Source organism: Panulirus ornatus, chromosome 3, assembly GCF_036320965.1.
Source record: "Panulirus ornatus isolate Po-2019 chromosome 3, ASM3632096v1, whole genome shotgun sequence".
NCBI classification, from domain to species: domain Eukaryota; kingdom Metazoa; phylum Arthropoda; class Malacostraca; order Decapoda; family Palinuridae; genus Panulirus; species Panulirus ornatus.
The window spans coordinates 42,109,779-42,130,897 of record NC_092226.1 but is presented as its reverse complement, the minus strand read 5'-3'; the positions used below and the strand labels follow the sequence as shown (position 1 = coordinate 42,130,897).

Genomic DNA, 21,119 nt, shown 5'->3' with positions numbered 1-21,119 from the left:
GTGTGAGTATCGTTAACCATTGTGTCACTAACTTCGTGTAAGTTATTAATTTCATAATGACCTAACCTAACAAGGTTGGTCATTACCCAGAACGTAGGGTTATAATTCGTTGGCCAATTTTTTGGGGGTTTGTCGTTCCCGAGCTGGATCACGCAGTGCTGGGCGAGGCGCTGAATCCTTTGATTACCGTGTGGCCGTTGGCAGCTGACGCGTGGGCCGTTGTGATGTCTGTTTCTGGCGCTACGCTGTAAGGCTCTGGAACTCTTTGCCTTCCTGTGTTCCACCTATATTATCTGCCCTTCGTTAACAAGTAAGTTGTTTATCTCTTCAAAAACTCTAATTTTTCTTCTTTCGTTCTCTCTCTCTTTTTTCTTTTTTTTCCTAGGACCTGACCTTGATAAGGATTTTGTCCGTGACTGGAACCCTGGAGATAAAAAGAAAATTACCCCCACTCCTCCCACACAGTGCGGGAGGCCAGCTCAGGGGCAGAGCCTTGCTGGTCAGCACCAGTGCTGCTGCTGCTGCTGAAGCTGCTGTTGGTACGACTGCTGCTCTTCGTTGTACCGTTGTTGTCGCTGTTAGCACTTGTTGTCCATGTGATGTCCTGCCCGTCATGTATCAAGTTTTGATGAAAAGGAAAATATTTAGTCGTCTTATATACGTATTCTTCAGTTTTACGATAGATGTGGTTTTTACGGTAGATGTGTTGTTTAGACCATTCCAGGTCTCGTAGAAAAGCCTCATACATTGCATGAAGCCCGGCCGGTAATCACCGAATGACAAGGTCGGGCGTCGAAACGGCGAAGTGAAACGCTGAGTTCACCAGTCGTGCTTTTTGACATAGACCTGAAGGCCGTGCTGGACCCCAGTAGCACACGATGGTAGCGCCATCTACGAGTGGGGAAACGTGGTCATCTCTGGCGGCCACTTGGCATGAGTGTGTGACCCGTGCAGGGCCGCCATGGAAAACTGAACCATGCATAGTGATGCTACCCGCTACACCCCGCGCCCCACCACCCCTCCCGTGGTCTCTATAACGAACCTGGGGAATAAACTGTTAATGTGCCTTTTGAAAAGCACTACAACTCACACATGAACCATACGTAAACATAAGAACAAGTGAGGACACTGCAAGAGGCCTGCTGGCCCATGCTAGGCAGGTCCTGAGTCTGTCCACCTACAACCAACCGTCTGAACCCATAAACACGTCATCCAACCTTCGTTTAAACCTACCTTAAGACCCACGTAGCTTCCACTACTGTACTTGTCAGCTTGTTCCATAAATCTGTTAACCTATTCCCGAACCAATATTTACCCACATCCGACCTGAATCTATTTTTTTCTAATTCAAATCCATTATTTCTTGTCCTATCCGGTGGTGCCATTCTAAGAACCTTATTCATGTTACCTTTATTAATGCTCTTCAACCATTTAAAAACTTCAGTCATATCCCCTCTAGCTCTCTTCCTCCTAAGTGAGTGTAAATTCAGTCTTTTTAACCTTTCTTCATTAGTGAGGTTGCTAATTCCAGGGATCGTTTTTGTCACCTGCATAATATAGAGCCCAAAACTGTACAGCATAATGCAAGTGTGGTCTCACCAACGCAAGATAAAGTTGCAATAATACTCTAGAAGTTTTATTGCTAACAGTCCTATTAATGAACCAAACATCCTATTAGTCTTATTACACACTTTAATAAATTTTTGCCGCCGCTTAAGATCCTTACCCACCAGTACCCCTAAGTCACTTTCGCTTTCTGTTTTACCAATAGTAATGTTGTCCAGTTTGTAATCAGTGTTCCTGTCTTTACCCACACTGTGTTGTGCATTTGTCTATGATGAATTCCATTTTCTGTGTACCCGCTCATGATATTCTATTCAAGTCCCGATGCAAATTCACTGAATTTTCTTCTGAGTCAATTACGGCCTCTATTTTTGTATTATCGGCAAATTTACTTAAGTCGCTGGTTATTCCCGTATTCAAATTCCTAATATATATATCAAACAAGAGCGGTCCCAAGACTGACCCCTGAGGAACACCACTGACTACACTGCCCCAGTCCGATGTAACTCCGTTGATGCAGACCCTCTTGTTGTCTGTCAGTGAGCCACGCCCTCATCCAGTTAAATACACAACCCCCGGTGCCGTGTGCCGCTATATCTGAAGCAGACGATCATGAGGTACTCAGTCAAAACCCCTACTTAAGTTTAAGTATACAATATCATAACTCTTACCTTGATCAACAGTTTCAAATACTTATCAAAGAAGGAGAGAAGGTTACTGAGACATGACTTCCATTTTGTAAACCCATGTTGAGAATACCTAATGAGATCATGATTCTCGAAGTTTATACACAAGAGCGAGATAAAGCGGGAGAAAAAGCTTGAAGAAAAGACATGCCTAAGCCAAAGCCTGTCATTGTTTCCTTCGCTGATTGTTTTAGTGAGCCGGGTTTCGTACTCTTGAAAAAAGCCAATGTTTATATCCAACCATATATAGATAACTGTGAGTGTGGGGGATGGTTGGTTGTTTGGGATTGATGCTTATCAACCGCTAGCTAGGGTCATTAAGACCGTCATTTGTAAAGCTAGATCCAGTAATCTTCAACACCTTCATGATGTATTGAGGATGATTCCAAGACCACGTACACTCTTGGTGCGTGTGGAGATGGGTTTAGTGCGCTAGAGATCAAGGTCTCGAGGTGTATGGTAGTGTGTGTCGTTGGCTGAAGTGAACATCGTAGACTACGTAAGCTCGTGACGTATATTTACGACACCTGTTTACACCCATAGCATGACGTAGACGGGTCAAGGATAATGTCACCACTCCGTGACCTTTGCTTCATCGTCTGTCGAGACTTTGTGTCTGTATCATGCATGATGTATGGAGGAGCATTGCTCAGCGTAGAGTGCTGAGCTGTTGATAACAGAAAGATTGGCTCAAGATGTGATTACATTTCCCAGCTTATTGGATAAATTGCATGTATCCTTGTGTCACCATACTGAGGAACTGGATAGGAAGAACATGTGTTCCTGCTGACCTAATCCATCAAGATGCTACATACGTGCATAGATGAATCTTTATTTTCTGATTTCATAGACGGACTGTTTTCGTGAAACTAGTTGTGTGATTTTTTCTGTATCAGAAACAAATAATGAATGTAAAAAGATTATGCAATGGACACTGAATGATTGTGGAACGTTTCATACACACATCTTCCCGTACATCTGTGAGGGTTGCTCCCGTAGGTAGCAGAACATCTGGTGTGATGAACGTTTTCCTCGCAGTCCATGTTCTTCATGTATGATGTCAAGCGGCCGGATTTTTTGACATCAAACCCTCCGCACTTGAGGACTTCGTCGGATGATCCAGAAGAGTCCACACATTTACTATTTACATAAGCAGAATAATTGTTTACCAGAGAATTTTTCAGACGGTTTGATGGTTTCCTAAGGTGTAAATGAGGGCTGAGACAGGTGGCTGTGTTATAAAACTGTCACGTGTGTTATGTGTGATCGTACTTGCCTCTTGTAGAAGGAGCATCATAGTACAGAATGTAGCCAGTGTGGTCGTGTCAGCACGTCGCTCTGGCAGCGTGTCTCCCTCCAAACCCCCAACTCCAGTTGGTGAGCAGCGGGTCACCTACATCCGTCACTGCTGATGCGGTTCCCTCCTTCAAAGAATGATGACCTACTCTTGATGAGGTGGACGAGATCCCTGGTGACGAACTGGGCGAGTCTACAACCATATGTCATAAGGGAGGGTGAGTCTGGTGTGGGAGGCCGCACACCTCACGGTGGGCGAGTATGTCACAGGCAACACCCCCTCCGCTGCTGACCATTTGGATGAAGGACTCCTCCTCCTCCCTCGCTCATTGGCACAAGTTACAGTTCCTCAGACACACATGGGGCCAGGTGAGCCTGGGTTGTCGACTTCTCCAAGGATCTAGAGCTTTGAGGTTGGTTTACTGTGAGGACGGTTATTGCTGTGTCACGAAGGACCCAGATACGGTATCGTCGTCCACCCAGGTAGAACCCCAACACCAGACACCTTGTTAAACCTCAATTACTTGAGGTTGTTAGAGGTTGTTACTACGGTCTTAACCACGTATTTGCCATTACAACTAGTTCAAGATATGGCGCCTCTCATCTGGGTTGGGAGAGATGTGGTTGGTGCTTGGATCAAGAATCATTTCTTAGCTGTGTGGGAAGGGAAGTCCCAGGCGAGCCTAACGTTCCTGTATGTGTGCCAAGCAGGTGGTAAGCCTCACTAGGAGGACAACTCTCAGTGAGAATTGTCGTCTTTGTGGCCAGAAGGTCTGGCAGTGTGACGAACGCCGGATGTCATTTCTGCCGTGGCCGCCTTAACTCGGCTTTATGCAACCAGAAGATTGCTGAAGAGGAGTGAGACCGTACCAAGTGGCTCAGGTATGGAGGTACGCATGACGCGTCGTGGCTACTGTGTCGCAAAGAAGCTGTCGGTAAGGTCGCTCATGATACGAATCCAGTTCTTCTTACTGACGCACACCGTCCGGTACCGAGGGGGGCATTACCGATCGCAACACAGACCAGAAGGAAAGTGGTTTGGCAAACAATACGAAAAAAATGAATAAAAAGGTGGTGGTGTGCTGAGGTGCATGCCGAAGAAAACCTTGGTTACGTACCAAGCGAGGGACTTGGTACCCACATTACACTCTCCTTCCTCACTCACTCAGATGTACCTGATGTGACCCGACTGGTGCCATTGGAAACTGAAGTGACGGGTAGTGGCGGTGGAGTCCCGACACGACACACTGGAATGTTAGGTGACTGAGTGGAGAAGTTAGAAATATTAGGAGGCTTTTCTGTAGCCTTGTGAGTGCATACCATGATTTCAAGGTAGTGCGGGCTGATCTAGTGCCATAGCCATGCACTTCTGGACCTGTGGAATCATAATGTTCTTCAAGGAGACTCCAGCAGTGGCTCAGGGTGCTTGCTACTGGACTCTTGAGGTATGTTTCTGAGTACCATTTACGCAGATTTTACCGGAGATTTTATGGTCAATTATTCTCCAAACTTACCAGTATGTGGTTAGCCTTGGATGTAGTACACATCCACATACTACTTGATGGCTTGTCTCTAATGTTTTATTCAGAAGCCACACAGTATTTTGGGTGAGGGTCCATTTTCTCTTGCGAAAGCCACAGTTTTTTATTATTTCTAAATCTGAAATAGGGCTTTCCATTTAGGATAATTGGCAAACTAGTTTATTCTAACTGTCAGCGTCACACACACACACACACACACACACACACACGCGCGCGCGCGCGCGCGCGCACGTTTTTTTTTTTTTTTTTTTTTTTTTTTTTTTTTTTTTTCATACATATTCGCCATTTCCTGCGTTAGCGAGGTAGCATTAAGAACAGAGGACTGAGCCTTAGAGAGAAAATCCTCCCTTGGCTCCCTTCTCTGTTCCCTCTTTAGGAAAAGTAAAAACTGTAGGGAAGGATTTCCAGCCCCCCTTTTCCTCCCCTTTTAGTCGCCTTCTACGACACGCAGGGAATACATGGGAAATATATGTGTGTGCGCGCGTGCGTTTAGTATTTCTTTTCACACAGTGATATTCTTTCTATATTCTGGGTTTTTGGTCAACTCTTACTAGGGAGTATATTCAAGAGTATATCAGTTAGATCCTCTCATTCCACATTGTGATATTCTTTGTATATATATATTTTATATCGATAGAATCTGTGTGGCTCGTACATGGTTATCTCCATACACCTGCACAGCCACATGTACCTGATATCACACCTGATATCACTGTAGTGTAACACCTCACCGTGGATGTGGATGGGGTCCCTCTTGTCTTGAGGAAAATCTGTTAAAACCTGAAACCTAGGCATCATCCAGGTTATGACGAGCCCCTCACTGCCAGCAGGCCTCACTCAGCCAAGAACTAAACGCCTGGGTACGTGAGCTATGTTCAATGGGCCAGAAAACAGACAACTTGGTCCACTACAATAATGGCCATCTTGTTAACTTTATTAGATTATTTCGGTGGTGGCTTCATGTTCGATATAAATCACTTGCTGGTCCTCAAACTTTCTGGTTTGGTTTTATGGTTCATAAAGTCCTGAAAATGGCGCTGCGTTGTAGCACAGCTGAGGACGGAGTGGAGTGATGAGGGAGGGTAGCGGGTGGGGTGACTGAGCTGAGGACGGAGTGGAGTGATGAGGGAGGGTAGCGGGTGGGGTGACTGAGCTGAGGACGGAGTGGAGTGATGAGGGAGGGTAGCGGGTGGGGTGACTGAGCTGAGGACGGAGTGGAGTGATGAGGGAGGGTAGCGGGTGGGGTGACTGAGCTGAGGACGGAGTGGAGTGATGAGGGAGGGTAGCGGGTGGGGTGACTGAGCTGAGGACGGAGTGGAGTGAAGGATAACAGAACCCTCAGGGATATAGCAGTGCATCAGACCACTCAGGGATATAGCAGTACATCAGACCACTCAGGGATATAGCAGTACATCAGACCACTCAGGGATATAGCAGTACATCAGACCACTCAGGGATATAGCAGTACATCAGACCACTCAGGGATATAGCAGTACATCAGACCACTCAGGGATATAGCAGTACATCAGAACCCTCAGGGATATAGCAGTACATCAGACCACTCAGGGATATAGCAGTACATCAGAACACTCAGGGATATAGCAGTACATCAGACCACTCAGGGATATAGCAGTACATCAGAACACTCAGGGATATAGCAGTACATCTGACCACTCAGGGATATAGCAGTACATCAGAACACTCAGGGATATAGCAGTACATCAGACCACTCAGGGATATAGCAGTACATCAGAACACTCAGGGATATAGCAGTACATCAGAACACTCAGGGATATAGCAGTACATCAGAACACTCAGGGATATAGCAGTACATCAAAACACTCAGGAACAGAGCCATACATCAGAACACTCAGGGACAGAGCCGTACATCAGGACACTCAGGGACAGAGCCGTGCATCAGACCACTCATCGACAGAGCCGTACATCAGACCACTCAGGGACAGAGCCGTACATCAGGACACTCAGGGACAGAGCCGTACATCAGAACACTCAGGAATAGACCCTTACATCAGGACACACAGGTACAGAGCCGTACATCAGGACACTCAGGTACAGAGCCGTACATCAGAGCACTCTGGAACAGAGCCGTACATCAGGACACTCAGGTTTAGAGCCGTACATCAGAGCACTCTGGAACAGAGCCGTACATCAGGACACTCAGGTACAGAGCCGTACATCAGAATATTCAGGGACAGAGCCGTACATCAGACCACTCATTGACAGAGCCGTACATCAGAACACTCATTGACAGAGCCGTACATCAGACCACTCATTGACAGAGCCTTACATCAGACCACTCAGGTACAGAGCCGTACATCAGACCACTCATTGACAGAGCCGTACATCAGACCACTCAGGGACAGAGCCGTACATCAGACCACTCAGGGACAGAGCCGTACATCAGACCACTCATTGACAGAGCCGTACATCAGAACACTCATTGACAGAGCCGTACATCAGAACACTCAGGGATAGAGCCGTACATCAGACCACTCAGGGACAGAGCCGTACATCAGACCACTCAGGAACAGAGCCGTACATCAGAACACTCAGGGACAGAGCCGTACATCAGACCACTCAGGGACAGAGCCGTACATCAGACCACTCAGGGACAGAGCCGTACATCAGACCACTCATTGACAGAGCCGTACATCAGAACACTCAGGAACAGAGCCGTACATCAGAACACTCAGGGACAGAGCCGTACATCAGAACACTCAGGGACAGAGCCGTACATCAGACCACTCAGGGACAGAGCCGTACATCAGACCACTCAGGAACAGAGCCGTACATGAGAACACTCAGGGACAGAGCCGTACATCAGACCACTCAGGGACAGAGCCGTACATCAGACCACTCAGGGACAGAACCGTACATCAGACCACTCATTGACAGAGCCGTACATCAGAACACTCAGGAACAGAGCCGTACATCAGACCACTCATTGACAGAGCCGTACATCAGACCACTCAGGGACAGAGCCGTACATCAGAACATTCAGGAACAGAGCCGTACATCAGAACACTCAGACACAGAGCCGTACATCAGACCACTCATTGACAGAGCCGTACATCAGAACACTCAGGGACAGAGCCGTGCATCAGACCACTCATCGACAGAGCCGTACATCAGAACACTCAGGGACAGAGCCGTACATCAGACCACTCAGGGACAGAGCCGTACATCAGAACACTCAGGTACAGAGCCGTACATCAGAACACTCAGAGACAGAGCCGTGCATCAGACCACTCATTGACAGAGCCGTACATCAGACCACTCAGGGACAGAGCCGTACATCAGACCACTCAGGGTCAGAGCCGTACATCAGAACACTCAGGTACAGAGCCGTACATCAGACCACTCATTGACAGAGCCGTACATCAGAACACTCAGGAACAGAGCCGTACATCAGACCACTTAGGTACAGAGCCGTACATCAGAACACTCAGGTACAGAGCCGTACATCAGAACACTCAGGGACAGAGCCGTACATCAGAACACTCTGGGACAGAGCCTTACATCAGACCACTCAGGGACAGAGCCGTACATCAGACCACTCATTGACAGAGCCGTACATCAGAACACTCAGGAACAGAGCCGTACATCAGACCACTTAGGTACAGAGCCGTACATCAGAACACTCAGGGACAGAGCCGTACATCAGAACACTCAGGTACAGAGCCGTGCATCAGAACACTCAGGAACAGAGCCGTACATCAGAACACTCAGGTACAGAGCCGTACATCAGAACACTCAGGTACAGAGCCGTACATCAGAACACTCAGGGACAGAGCCGTACATCAGAACACTCAGGTACAGAGCCGTACATCAGAACACTCATCGACAGAGCCGTACATCAGAACACTCAGGTACAGAGCCGTACATCAGACCACTCAGGGACAGAGCCGTACATCAGAACACTCAGGTACAGAGCCGTACATCAGAACACTCAGGGACAGAGCCGTACATCAGAACACTCAGGTACAGAGCCGTACATCAGAACACTCAGGGACAGAGCCGTACATCAGAACACTCAGGTACAGAGCCGTACATCAGAACACTCAGGTATAGAGCCGTACATCAGACCACTCAGGTACAGAGCCGTACATCAGAACACTCAGGTACAGAGCCGTACATCAGAACACTCATCGACAGAGCCGTACATCAGAACACTCAGGTACAGAGCCTTACATCAGGACACTCAGGTACAGAGCCTTACATCAGACCACTCAGGGACAGAGCCTTACATCAGGACACTCAGGTACAGGGCCGTACATCAGGACACTCAGGTACAGAGCCGTACATCAGACCACTCAGGGACAGAGCCTTAAATCAGGACACTCAGGTACAGAGCCGTACATCAGAACACTCAGGTACAGAGCCGTACATCAGAACACTCAGGTACAGAGCCGTACATCAGAACACCCAGGGACAGAGCCCTACATCAAGACACTCAGGTACAGAGCCTTACATCAGGACACTCAGGTACAGAGCCGTACATCAGAACACCCAGGGACAGAGCCCTACATCAAGACACTCAGGTACAGAGCCTTACATCAGAACACTCAGGTACAGAGCCGTACATCAGAACACTGAAGTTTACTAGGCCTAGCCAGCAGAAGACTCTGACAGATGAAGTTCTACAATCCGCAATGACTATTTTGTTCTTGTTGTTGCTGTGGGGCTGGTGAGGGTCAAGTGGGCGGCGAGACGGGCGAGTGTCAAGTGTATGCTAACTGGTGTAGATCAGCAGCGCCGAGGGGGAAAAAATGAGTTTCATTAAAAGGCAGACACTTCTTTGATGACACGGACAAACAAACAGTGATGGCCACGCATGCGCGAATGTGGATATACATCAACAAGTACACACACACACACACACACACACACACACACACACACACACACACACACACACCGGCACGGGTAAACATAACTTAGATTCATTCTCCCTCCTGTCTCTGCCTTGTGCCTGACTGTGTGTTCATAATTCTTTTTTTTTTTTCCCTGTGCTAATTGCAGTGTTTATCTTTCTCGTATTCTTATATTTCTCCTTCAGTCCGTGTGACTGCCGGGTTCTCTCTACCTCTCCATGTGGTACTTGTTTTTGTCTGGCTTTCTCTGGCAGTCCCTGTGAACCTCTCTTTCCGTGTCCTGCTGCGTACACGACTCACACACACACACACACACACACACACACACACCCCAGTGTGTTGCGTGTCATGCCTGAGGAGTGGTGATCAGATAGCTGGGGCAGGCGGAGCGGCCTCTCCCGCCCTGCTTGGTGCCGGCACCACGACCTCCACCTTCGCACAGTGCGACCAGCGGGAGATGTGTATGGCCGCCTGCCGCAGCCACGCAGGCACGACACTGTGGCAGCTTACCTTGCAATCAGTATGACATTTTGATGTTGATTTCTTTATGTTTGATTGAGTTTCGCATCTCCTTGTGTTCACTTTGTTATCTCCATGTTCGGTAGTTTCTTAGGATTTCTTTATATTCGTGTATATTCCTCATGGATTATTGCTTGGAAGTGGGTGACTTGTATATCATTTTCCTGCAGGTTGTTCCTGGGGTCATCTTGCTGTTGCAGTGGATCATCGTCGTCTCATCATCATCATCATCATCATCATCAAGATCGTTGCACCATGTTGTCCTGGTGTGGTGGTGGGCATCCCGGCGGTGCGTGACCTGGGCCTGGCAGCGATGCAAGTTCCTCCCAGGTAAGGTCCGCCACAAGAGAGTCTCCTCTCCACTTTTTCCTCCTTCATCTTGATTGTGGAGCATCAGAAAGTTCCCCCCCGGCGTGAGGGTCCATCCTCACACTGGGGCAGATGCTTCACCCCCCGGAGAACGCTGTGTATTTCCACCCTCCCCACACACACTCACACTCACACATTAAAAACATTTTATTACCCTCGATAGAAGTGGACCTGGAACTGCCACTAAACCTGCAGTGGACGGTACACCGTTTGTACGATGGCTGGGCCGAGTTCGTGGTGGTGGGGCAGGGCAGACGAGCTACTCAAGGTCGTTGAGAACAAATGTTTGATAGCTCGTTGGGAGGAGACGCCACAGAAGGACTGGCGTACTCGTTTCTGAAAAGGAATTTCCAACCATTTACGTAATTACATATACAGAAAGCGTCTCGGTAATTGGTTGGGTGGAGGGCACATAACAGGGGATAGGGCGAGGCAGGCTGGGGAGTGGGTTGGGTACAGCACATGGACACGCAGGTCCTAGCGGGCCTAAGGTCTCAAAAGGTCTTCGTCCCATGGGGGAAAAAAGAAGGGAAGCTGCGCTATGCTGTTGGCGTTTGTGAGAAGACAGAGGAGAATCGGAGGACGTTCATGCACGAGACGTGTACATATAGAGGATCAGAAGCCGATCAGATGCAAGATTGATAATATACACAAGGAAGTACTTCACACGTAAAACATACAATATACAGAAAGTACCAACTCTGCCTCACAGTACGACCTACTACCAGGTGTATAGCTTACAGGATTCACAGAGATATTGACGTTTTTCTGAGACAGGTTTCATGATGCCAGGTAGAGTCCAGGACACGATCTGCTGTGGGTACGGGAGGAACATTATCCACCAGTATCTGTGAAGTGACGACGAAGTTATATCACCTCTTAAAACCTGAAGCCTCTGGTTTCATGAGTCTCTGGTTATATATATTTATTATTTATTTTTATTATACTTTGTCGCTGTCTCCCGCGTTTGCGAGGTAGCGCAAGGAAACAGACGAAAGAAATGGCCCCCCCCCCCATACACATGTATATACATACGTCCACACACGCAAATATACATACCTACACAGTTTTCCATGGTTTACCCCAGACGCTTCACATGCCCTGCTTCAATCCACTGACAGCACGTCAACCCCGGTATACCACATCGCTCCAATTCACTCTATTCCTTGCCCTCCTTTCACCCTCCTGCATGTTCAGGCCCCGATCACACAAAATCTTTTTCACTCCATCTTTCCACCTCCAATTTGGTCTCCCTCTTCTCCTTGTTCCCTCCACCTCCGACACATATATCCTCTTGGTCAATCTTTCCTCACTCATCCTCTCCATGTGCCCAAACCACTTCAAAACACCCTCTTCTGCTCTCTCAACCACGCTCTTTCTATTTCCACACATCTCTCTTACCCTTACGTTACTCACTCGATCAAACCACCTCACACCACACATTGTCCTCAAACATCTCATTTCCAGCACATCCATCCTCCTGCGCACAACTCTATCCATAGCCCACGCCTCGCAACCATACAACATTGTTGGAACCACTATTCCTTCAAACATACCCATTTTTGCTTTCCGAGATAATGTTCTCGACTTCCACACATTCTTCAAGGCCCCCTGGATTTTCGCCCCCTCCCCCACCCTATGATCCACTTCCGCTTCCATGGTTCCATCCGCTGCCAGATCCACTCCCAGATATCTAAAACACTTCACTTCCTCCAGTTTTTCTCCATTCAAACTCACCTCCCAATTGACTTGACCCTCAACCCTACTGTACCTAATAACCTTGCTCTTATTCACATTTACTCTTAACTTTCTTCTTCCACACACTTTTCCAAACTCAGTCACCAGCTTCTGCAGTTTCTCACATGAATCAGCCACCAGCGCTGTATCATCAGCGAACAACAACTGACTCACTTCCCAAGCTCTCTCATCCCCAACAGACTTCATACTTGCCCCTCTTTCCAGGACTCTTGCATTTACCTCCCTAACAACCCCATCCATAAACAAATTAAACAACCATGGAGACATCACACACCCCTGCCGCAAACCTACATTCACTGAGAACCAATCACTTTCCTCTCTTCCTACACGTACACATGCCTTACATCCTCGATAAAAACTTTTCACTGCTTCTAACAACTTGCCTCCCACACCATATATTCTTAATACCTTCCACAGAGCATCTCTATCAACTCTATCATATGCCTTCTCCAGATCCATAAATGCTACAAACAAATCCATTTGCTTTTCTAAGTATTTCTCACATACATTCTTCAAAGCAAACACCTGATCCACACATCCTCTACCACTTCTGAAACCACACTGCTCTTCCCCAATCTGATGCTCTGTACATGCCTTCACCCTCTCAATCAATACCCTCCCATATAAATTACCAGGAATACTCAACAAACTTATACCTCTGTAATTTGAGCACTCACTCTTATCCCCTTTGCCTTTGTACAATGGCACTATGCACGCATTCCGCCAATCCTCAGGCACCTCACCATGAGTCATACATACATTAAATAACCTTACCAACCAGTCAACAATACAGTCACCCCCTTTTTTAATAAATTCCACTGCAATACCATCCAAACCTGCTGCCTTGCCGGCTTTCATCTTCCGCAAAGCTTTCACTACCTCTTCTCTGTTTACCAAATCATTTTCCCTAACCCTCTCACTTTGCACACCACCTCGACCAAAACACCCTATATCTGCCACTCTATCATCAAACACATTCAACAAACCTTCAAAATACTCACTCCATCTCCTTCTCACATCACCACTACTTGTTATCACCTCCCCACTTGCGCCCTTCACTGAAGTTCCCATTTGCTCCCTTGTCTTACGCACTTTATTTACCTCCTTCCAGAACATCTTTTTATTCTCCCTAAAATTTAATGATACTCTCTCACCCCAACTCTCATTTGCCCTTTTTTTCACCTCTTGCACCTTTCTCTTGACCTCCTGTCTCTTTCTTTTATACATCTCCCACTCAATTGCATTTTTTCCCTGCAAAAATTGTCCAAATGCCTCTCTCTTCTCTTTCACTAATACTCTTACTTCTTCATCCCACCACTCACTACCCTTTCTAATCAACCCACCTCCCACTCTTCTCATGCCACAAGCATCTTTTGCGCAATCCATCACTGATTCCCTAAATACATCCCATTCCTCCCGCACTCCCCTTACTTCCATTGTTCTCACCTTTTTCCATTCTGTACTCAGTCTCTCCTGGTACTTCCTCACACAGGTCTCCTTCTCAAGCTCACTTACTCTCACCACCCTCTTCACCCCAACAATCACTCTTGAAGTAGAACCTTCAGACACAATTGAAAATGTGAAGGAAAATAGTGAAATTGGAGAAAAATGTAGCTTAGACATTGAAGCTTATTGATACAGTGGTTAAATTGATGAGAACTGCTATTGACGTTTGTGTAAATAAATTATACATTTCCTTTTTTCCATAGCCAGAGGTTGAACCATTATGTGACATTCTTTTTTTCATTCATTTCAAGCTAGAAGTTTCAGTTTTCTAAATTGTTTCTTACATTTTCTCATATGTATATATATGTATGTGTGTGTGTGTGTATATGTGCGTATGTATGTATATGTGTGTGTATGTGTATATGTATGTATATATGTATATTATCCCTGGGGATAGGGGTGAAAGAATACTTCCCACGTATTCCTCGCGTGTCGTAGAAAGCGACTAGAGGGGACGGGAGCGGGGGGCCAGAAATCCTCCCCTCCTTGTATTAACTTTCTAAAATGGGAAACAGAAGAAGGAGTCACGCGGGGAGTGCTCATCCTCCTCGAAGGCTCAGAGTGGGGTGCCTAAATGTGTGTGGATGTAACCAAGATGTGAAAAAAGGAGAGATAGGTAGTATGTTTGAGGAAAGGAACCTGGATGTTTTGGCTCTGAGTGAAACGAAGCTCAAGGGTAAAGGGGAAGAGTGGTTTGGGAATGTCTGGGGAGTAAAGTCAGGGGTTAGTGAGAGGACAAGAGCAAGGGAAGGAGTAGCAATACTCCTGAAACAGGAGTTGTGGGAGTATGTGATAGAGTGTAAGAAAGTAAATTCTCGATTAATATGGGTAAAACTGAAAGTTGATGGAGAGAGGTGGGTGATTATTGGTGCATATGCACCTGGGCATGAGAAGAAAGATCAAGAGAGGCAAGTGTTTTGGGAGCAGCTGAATGAGTGTGTTAGTGGTTTTGATGCACGAGACCGGGTCATAGTGATGGGTGATTTGAATGCAAAGGTGAGTAATGTGGCAGTTGAGGGAATAATTGGTATACATGGGGTGTTCGGTGTTGCAAATGGAAATGGTGAAGAGCTTGTAGATTTATGTGCTGAAAAAGGACTGATCATTGGGAATACCTGGTTTAAAAAGCGAGATATACATAAGTATACTTATGTAAGTAGGAGAGATGGCCAGAGAGCGTTATTGGATTACGTGTTAATTGACAGGCGTGCGAAAGAGAGACTTTTGGATGTTAATGTGCTGAGAGGTGCAACTGGAGGGATGTCTGATCATTATCTTGTGGAGGCTAAGGTGAAGATTTGTATGGGTTTTCAGAAAAAAAAAAAAAAAAATATATATATATATATATATATATATATATATATATATATATATATATATATATATATATATATATATATATATATGTGTGTGTGTGTGTGTGTGTGTGTTTCTCCCGTCAGCGAGATAGCGCTAGGAAACATAATAAGAACGGCCCATTTACACACACACACACACACACACACACACACACACACACACACACACACAGACACACACACAAACACACACACACACACACACACACACACACACACACACACACACACATATATATATATATATATATATATATATATATATATATATATATATATATATATATATATATATATATATATGTCCCGTGTTCGATCCTGGCTGTTGGAGGTTTGTATGTTCTATGAAGGTGAGCGTTCATATGCACTTTGTTCGTATTCATATACCTCCGCGTTGTACAGTCAGGTTCGATAAAATGCTATCTGCTGGCTGTGTGCGCCTGTTGGGAAATAACTGATGGAGACCCCGTTGCTCACCAACGTGAGACGAAGGGTATTAGAGTACATAGTATTCGAATAGTCATTTTCCTATTAAGGGCGATCATAGCCTAGCGGTAGCGGTCCCACCTGCTGCACAGGGGTCCCTGGTTCGATCCTGGCTGTTGGAGGTGTATAGGTTCTATGAAGGTGCGCGTTCTTTTGCACTTTGTTGTTCTTTTTTATTATTATTATACTTTGTCGCTGTCTCCCGCGTTAGCGAGGTAGCGCAAGAAAACAGACGAAAGAATGGCCTAACCCACCCATATACACATGTATATACATACACGTCCACACACGCACATACACATACCTATACATTTTAACATACATATCTGTATACATACACAGACTTATACATGTATACACATGTACATGATTCATACTTGCTGCCTTTATTCATTCTCGTCGCCACCCCGCCGCACATGAAATGAAACCCCCCCCCCCCCACCGCATGCGGCCGAGGTAGGGCTAGGAAAAGACAACAAAGGCCACTTTCGTTCTCTAGCTGTCATGTAATGATGCACCGAAACCACAGCTCCCTTTCCACATCCAGGCCCCATAGATATGTCAATGGTTTATCCCAGACGCTTCACATGCCCTGGTTCAATCCATTGACAGCACGTCAACCCCGGTATACCACATCGTTCCAATTCACTCTATTCCTTGCACGCCTTTCACCCTCCTGCATGTTCAGGCCCCGATCGCTCAAAATCTTTTTCACTCCATCTTTCCACCTCCAATTTGGTCTCCCACTTCTCGTTCCCTCCGCCTCTGACACATATATCCTCTTGGTCAATCTTTCCTCACTCATTCTCTCCATGTGACCAAACCATTTCAAAACACCCTCTTCTGCTCTCTTAACCACACTCTTTTTATTACCACACATCTCTCTTACCCTTTCCTTACTTACTCGATCAAACCACCTCACACCACATATTGTCCTCAAACATCTCGTTTCCAGCACATCCACCCTCCTCTGCACAACTCTATCTATAGCTCACACCTTGCAACCATATAACATTGTTAGAACCACAATTCCTTCAAACATACCCATTTTTGCTTTCCAAGATAACATTTTCGACTTCCACACATTTTTTAACGCTCCCAGAACTTTCGCCCCCCTCCCCCACCTTGTGATTCACTTCCTCTTCATAGTTCCATCCGCTGCCAAATCCACTTCCAGATATCTAAAACACTTCACTTCCTCCAATTTTTCTCCATTCAAACTTACCTCCCAATTGACTTGTCTCTCAACCCTACTTTACCTAATAACCTTGCTCTTATTCACATTTACTCTCAGCTTTCTTTCACACACTTTACCAAACTCAGTCACCAGCTTCTGCAGTTTTTTACCCGAATCAGCCACCAGCGCTGTATCATCAGCGAACAACTGACTCACTTTCCAAGGTCTCTCATCCACAACAGACTGCATACTTGCCCCACTTTCCAAAACTCTTGCATTCACTTCCCTAACAACCCCATCCATAAAGAAATTAAACAACCACGGAGACATCACGCACTCCTAGCGCAAACCAGTATTCTCTGAGAACCAATCACTTTCCTCTCTTTCTACACGTACACATGCCTTACATCCTCAAAAATAAATTTTCACTGCTTATAACAACTTGCCTCCCACACCATACATTCTTGATACCTTCCACAGAGCATCTCTATCAACTCTGTCATATGCCTTCTCCAGATCCATAAATGCTACATACAAATCCATTTGCTTTTCTAAGTATTTCTCACATACATTCTTCAAAGCAAACACCTGATCCACACATCCTCTACCACTTCTGAAACCACACTGCTCTTCCCTAGTCTGGTGCTCTGTACATGCCTTCACCCTCTCAATCAATACCCTTCCATATACTTTCCCAGGAATACTCAACAAACTTATACCTCTGTAATTTGAGCACTCACTTTTATCCCCTTTGCCTTTATATAATAGCACTATGCAAGCATTCCGCCAGTCTTCAGGCACCTCACCATGAGTCATGCATACAGTAAATAACCTTACCAACCAGTCAACAGTACAGTCACATCTTTTTTAAATGAATTCCACTGCAGTACCATCCAAACCCGCTGCCTTGCCGGCTTTCATCTTCCACAAAGCTTTTACTACCTCCTCTCTCTTTACCAAATCATTCTCCCTAACCCTCTCACTTTGCACACCACCTCGACCAAAACACCCTATATCTGCCACTCTGTCATCAATCACATTCAACAAACCTTCAAAATTCTCACTTCATCTCCTTCGCACATCACTACTTGTTATCACCTCCCCATTTGCCCCCTTCACTGATGTTCCCATTTGTTCTCTTGTCGTACGCACTTTATTTACCTCCTTCCAAAACTTCTTTTTTATTCTCCCTAGAATTTAATGATACTCTCTCATCCCAACTCTCATTTGCCCTCTTTTTCACCCCTTGCACCTTTCTCTTGACCTCCTGACTCTTTCTTTTATACATCTCTCAGTCATTTGTATTATTTTCCTGCAAAAATCGTCCAAATGCCTCTCTCTTCTCTTTCACTAATAATCTTACTTCTTCATCCCTCCACTCACTACCCTTTCTAATCTGCCCACCTACCACGCTTCTCATGCCACATGCATCTTTTGCGCGAGCCATCACTACTTCTCTAGATACATCCCATTCCTTCCCCACTTCCCTTACGTCCTGTGTTCTCACCTTTTTCCATTCTGTACTCAGTCTCTCCTGGTACTTCCTCACACAAGTCTCCTTCCCAAGCTCACTTACTCTCACCACTCTCTTCACCCCAACATTCTCTCTTCTTTTCTCTTATTTGATATGTTCAAGTGCCTATGTATCAAGTTCAGAGCGAAGCGGACTCTTGGAATGCTGAGGGCCAAAGCAACCATTAACTTGCCACAGTAACCTTGATGTGTTATGAAAGTATCACAGTGAGCGGTACAGTGTCCACGTTCCCCAGACTGGTCTTCCTTAGACCTGTAACCATCATCATGTTTCACAGCCGTCAAGCCTTTCAACATCTCTCTGGGCGTTACAGTGAGTCCAGGCTGCTGCGGTGAGGATGTGTGTGTATCATGACGATCATCATTCCATATAGTCAGAACACTGTGTTGTGAGCCATGACCACAACATACCTAACACTACGACATGTTGTCAAGTAACGCCGCAGGTTCTTGCGAGCTGACACACCAGCATTGTCTTGGGAACAGACGCCACCACTACAAGTGTTGTGAAGCTGCATCATAAGTTGTGTGAGCTACCGCTGTTGGAGGAAACATTTCCTCAGCAACAGAGTAGTGCAAATATGGAATTAACCGAGCAAATATAAGGTACACACCGATGCCACTGATAGAGTTTACTAGTCTGTATGATGGACATGTGAAGTTGAGGGTTAAGGCCCCAAGAGTGTAAAGCTCGATTCTCTTGTTCACAAACAGGTAGTCACACACACACACACACACACACACACACACACACACACACACACTAATACTAAAAGGTCTTGGCCCATATAAGCTTATGTTCCTCATGAAATTTCACCATGTATGTTGACAGTGTTTACGGATACGGTAGAAAAACCTCTTGAAATGCTGTGCAAGGTGTCACTGGAGAGAGGCAGAGCGCCAGGGGAATGGAAAAGGGCAAGTGGCATAACCATCTATGGTAAAGCAGGCCGGCAACAGGCACTGAATTACAGACGGGTCTCACTGACAACTGTGATCAGTGAGGTCCTAGAGATCATAAGTAAGGCGAAGACGTGACTTTCCACAAAGGAGAAATTACCAAAGTGGGACACAGAACAGTTTTAGGGTAACGAGGTCATGTGAAACAAACCTTTATATTTCTACGAGAGAGTGAGATCTGCCTTAGCCAGAAGGGTTGGCTGACTGGATCGTTTGTGTCTGGACTGAGAGGAAGCATTTGACACTTGTAACACATGGGTGGCTGGTAACACATGGGTGGCTGGTAGCACATGGGTGGCTGGTAGCACATGGGTGGCTGGTAGCACATGGGTGGCTGGTAGCACATGGGTGGCTGAATAACAAGTTGGATCACCGGGCAGGAACAAGATGGAAACTCTATGAATGAAGAGAATATTACCACAGTGGGAGGGATCAAAGGACTCATGTCAGAGGAGCCTTTACGAAACGGGTCGAGTGCCAAAGGCACTTACCTAGAGGTACAGACTCCTTCCTGAATGTGTTTGCGGGCGATGCAAAGCTCATTAAGGAAGTAAGGAGCAATACAACTCCTTCCGAGGCCATATAAACAGACTCCAAACTTGATTTCGTACATAGTTGGTGAAGTTCGACCAGGGTCAATGTAAAGTAATGTGGATGAGACAGAGTGAAAGAAAGTTACGATATGATTATTATCTTGCAAGACATAAGCTTCACGATTGTGTGTGTGTGTGTGAGGACTTGAGAGTCGACATCGTCCCTAACATGCCTCACATTAGGGCAGTTAACGGGACGAACTGTGTTTTGCCAAATATCAGACTAGCTTTCACGTGTGTAGGTTAGATACTATTTAACAAGCTGTTCATATCCCACATAAGGCCAACACTATGATATGCTTCTCAAGTTGGGTCACCGCACCTGCAATACACAGGGAGCTAATAGAGAAAGTTTGGAGGAGGGCGACAAAGATGGCACAAGAATAAGTAGAGCTGAGGTACAAGGAAAGTCTAAAAGCTTTAACTTTGCCCACCGTAGAAGCAGGAAAGAGTGAGTAGCGACCATTAGGTTTAGAAAAAAAACTTCACCGACGTAGACAGTGAACAGTTGTCTGAGTGATGTAGAGATAAAACCACCAGCGGATATACATAAATGTTAAAAACATGTACTAAGATATTTTGCCAGTTAAGGAGTGGTGGATGAATGGAACAGTATGACTATGGACATGATTAATGCAGACAGCTTACAGAAATATAACTTTTATGGTTGTAAAAATGTATAAGAGATGGAGACCACGAGTGTAAAACTTTTTTCTCGTACAGTATAAGTAAGTAATTACACACACACACACACACACACACACACACACACACAAGCGCAAGCGCGCGCGGGCCCGCATGGGTTTGAGTCTTGGGCGCGGCAAGCGGCCCACACCCCACCCAAATGCTCATCCTTCCTTTATTGCTGATCAGAAAATG

General features: G+C 46.0%; 1 long non-coding RNA gene across 1 annotated transcript in view; it reads left to right on the top strand.

The window, feature by feature from the left end:
• The first annotated feature begins 10,682 nt into the window (after positions 1–10,682).
• Positions 10,683–21,119, top strand: part of LOC139759812 (uncharacterized) — a 198,729-nt gene continuing 188,292 nt past the window's right edge. The window contains exon 1 of the long non-coding RNA XR_011715154.1: positions 10,683–10,830. This is a non-coding gene — a long non-coding RNA (uncharacterized lncRNA). The remainder of the gene's footprint in view (positions 10,831–21,119) is intronic.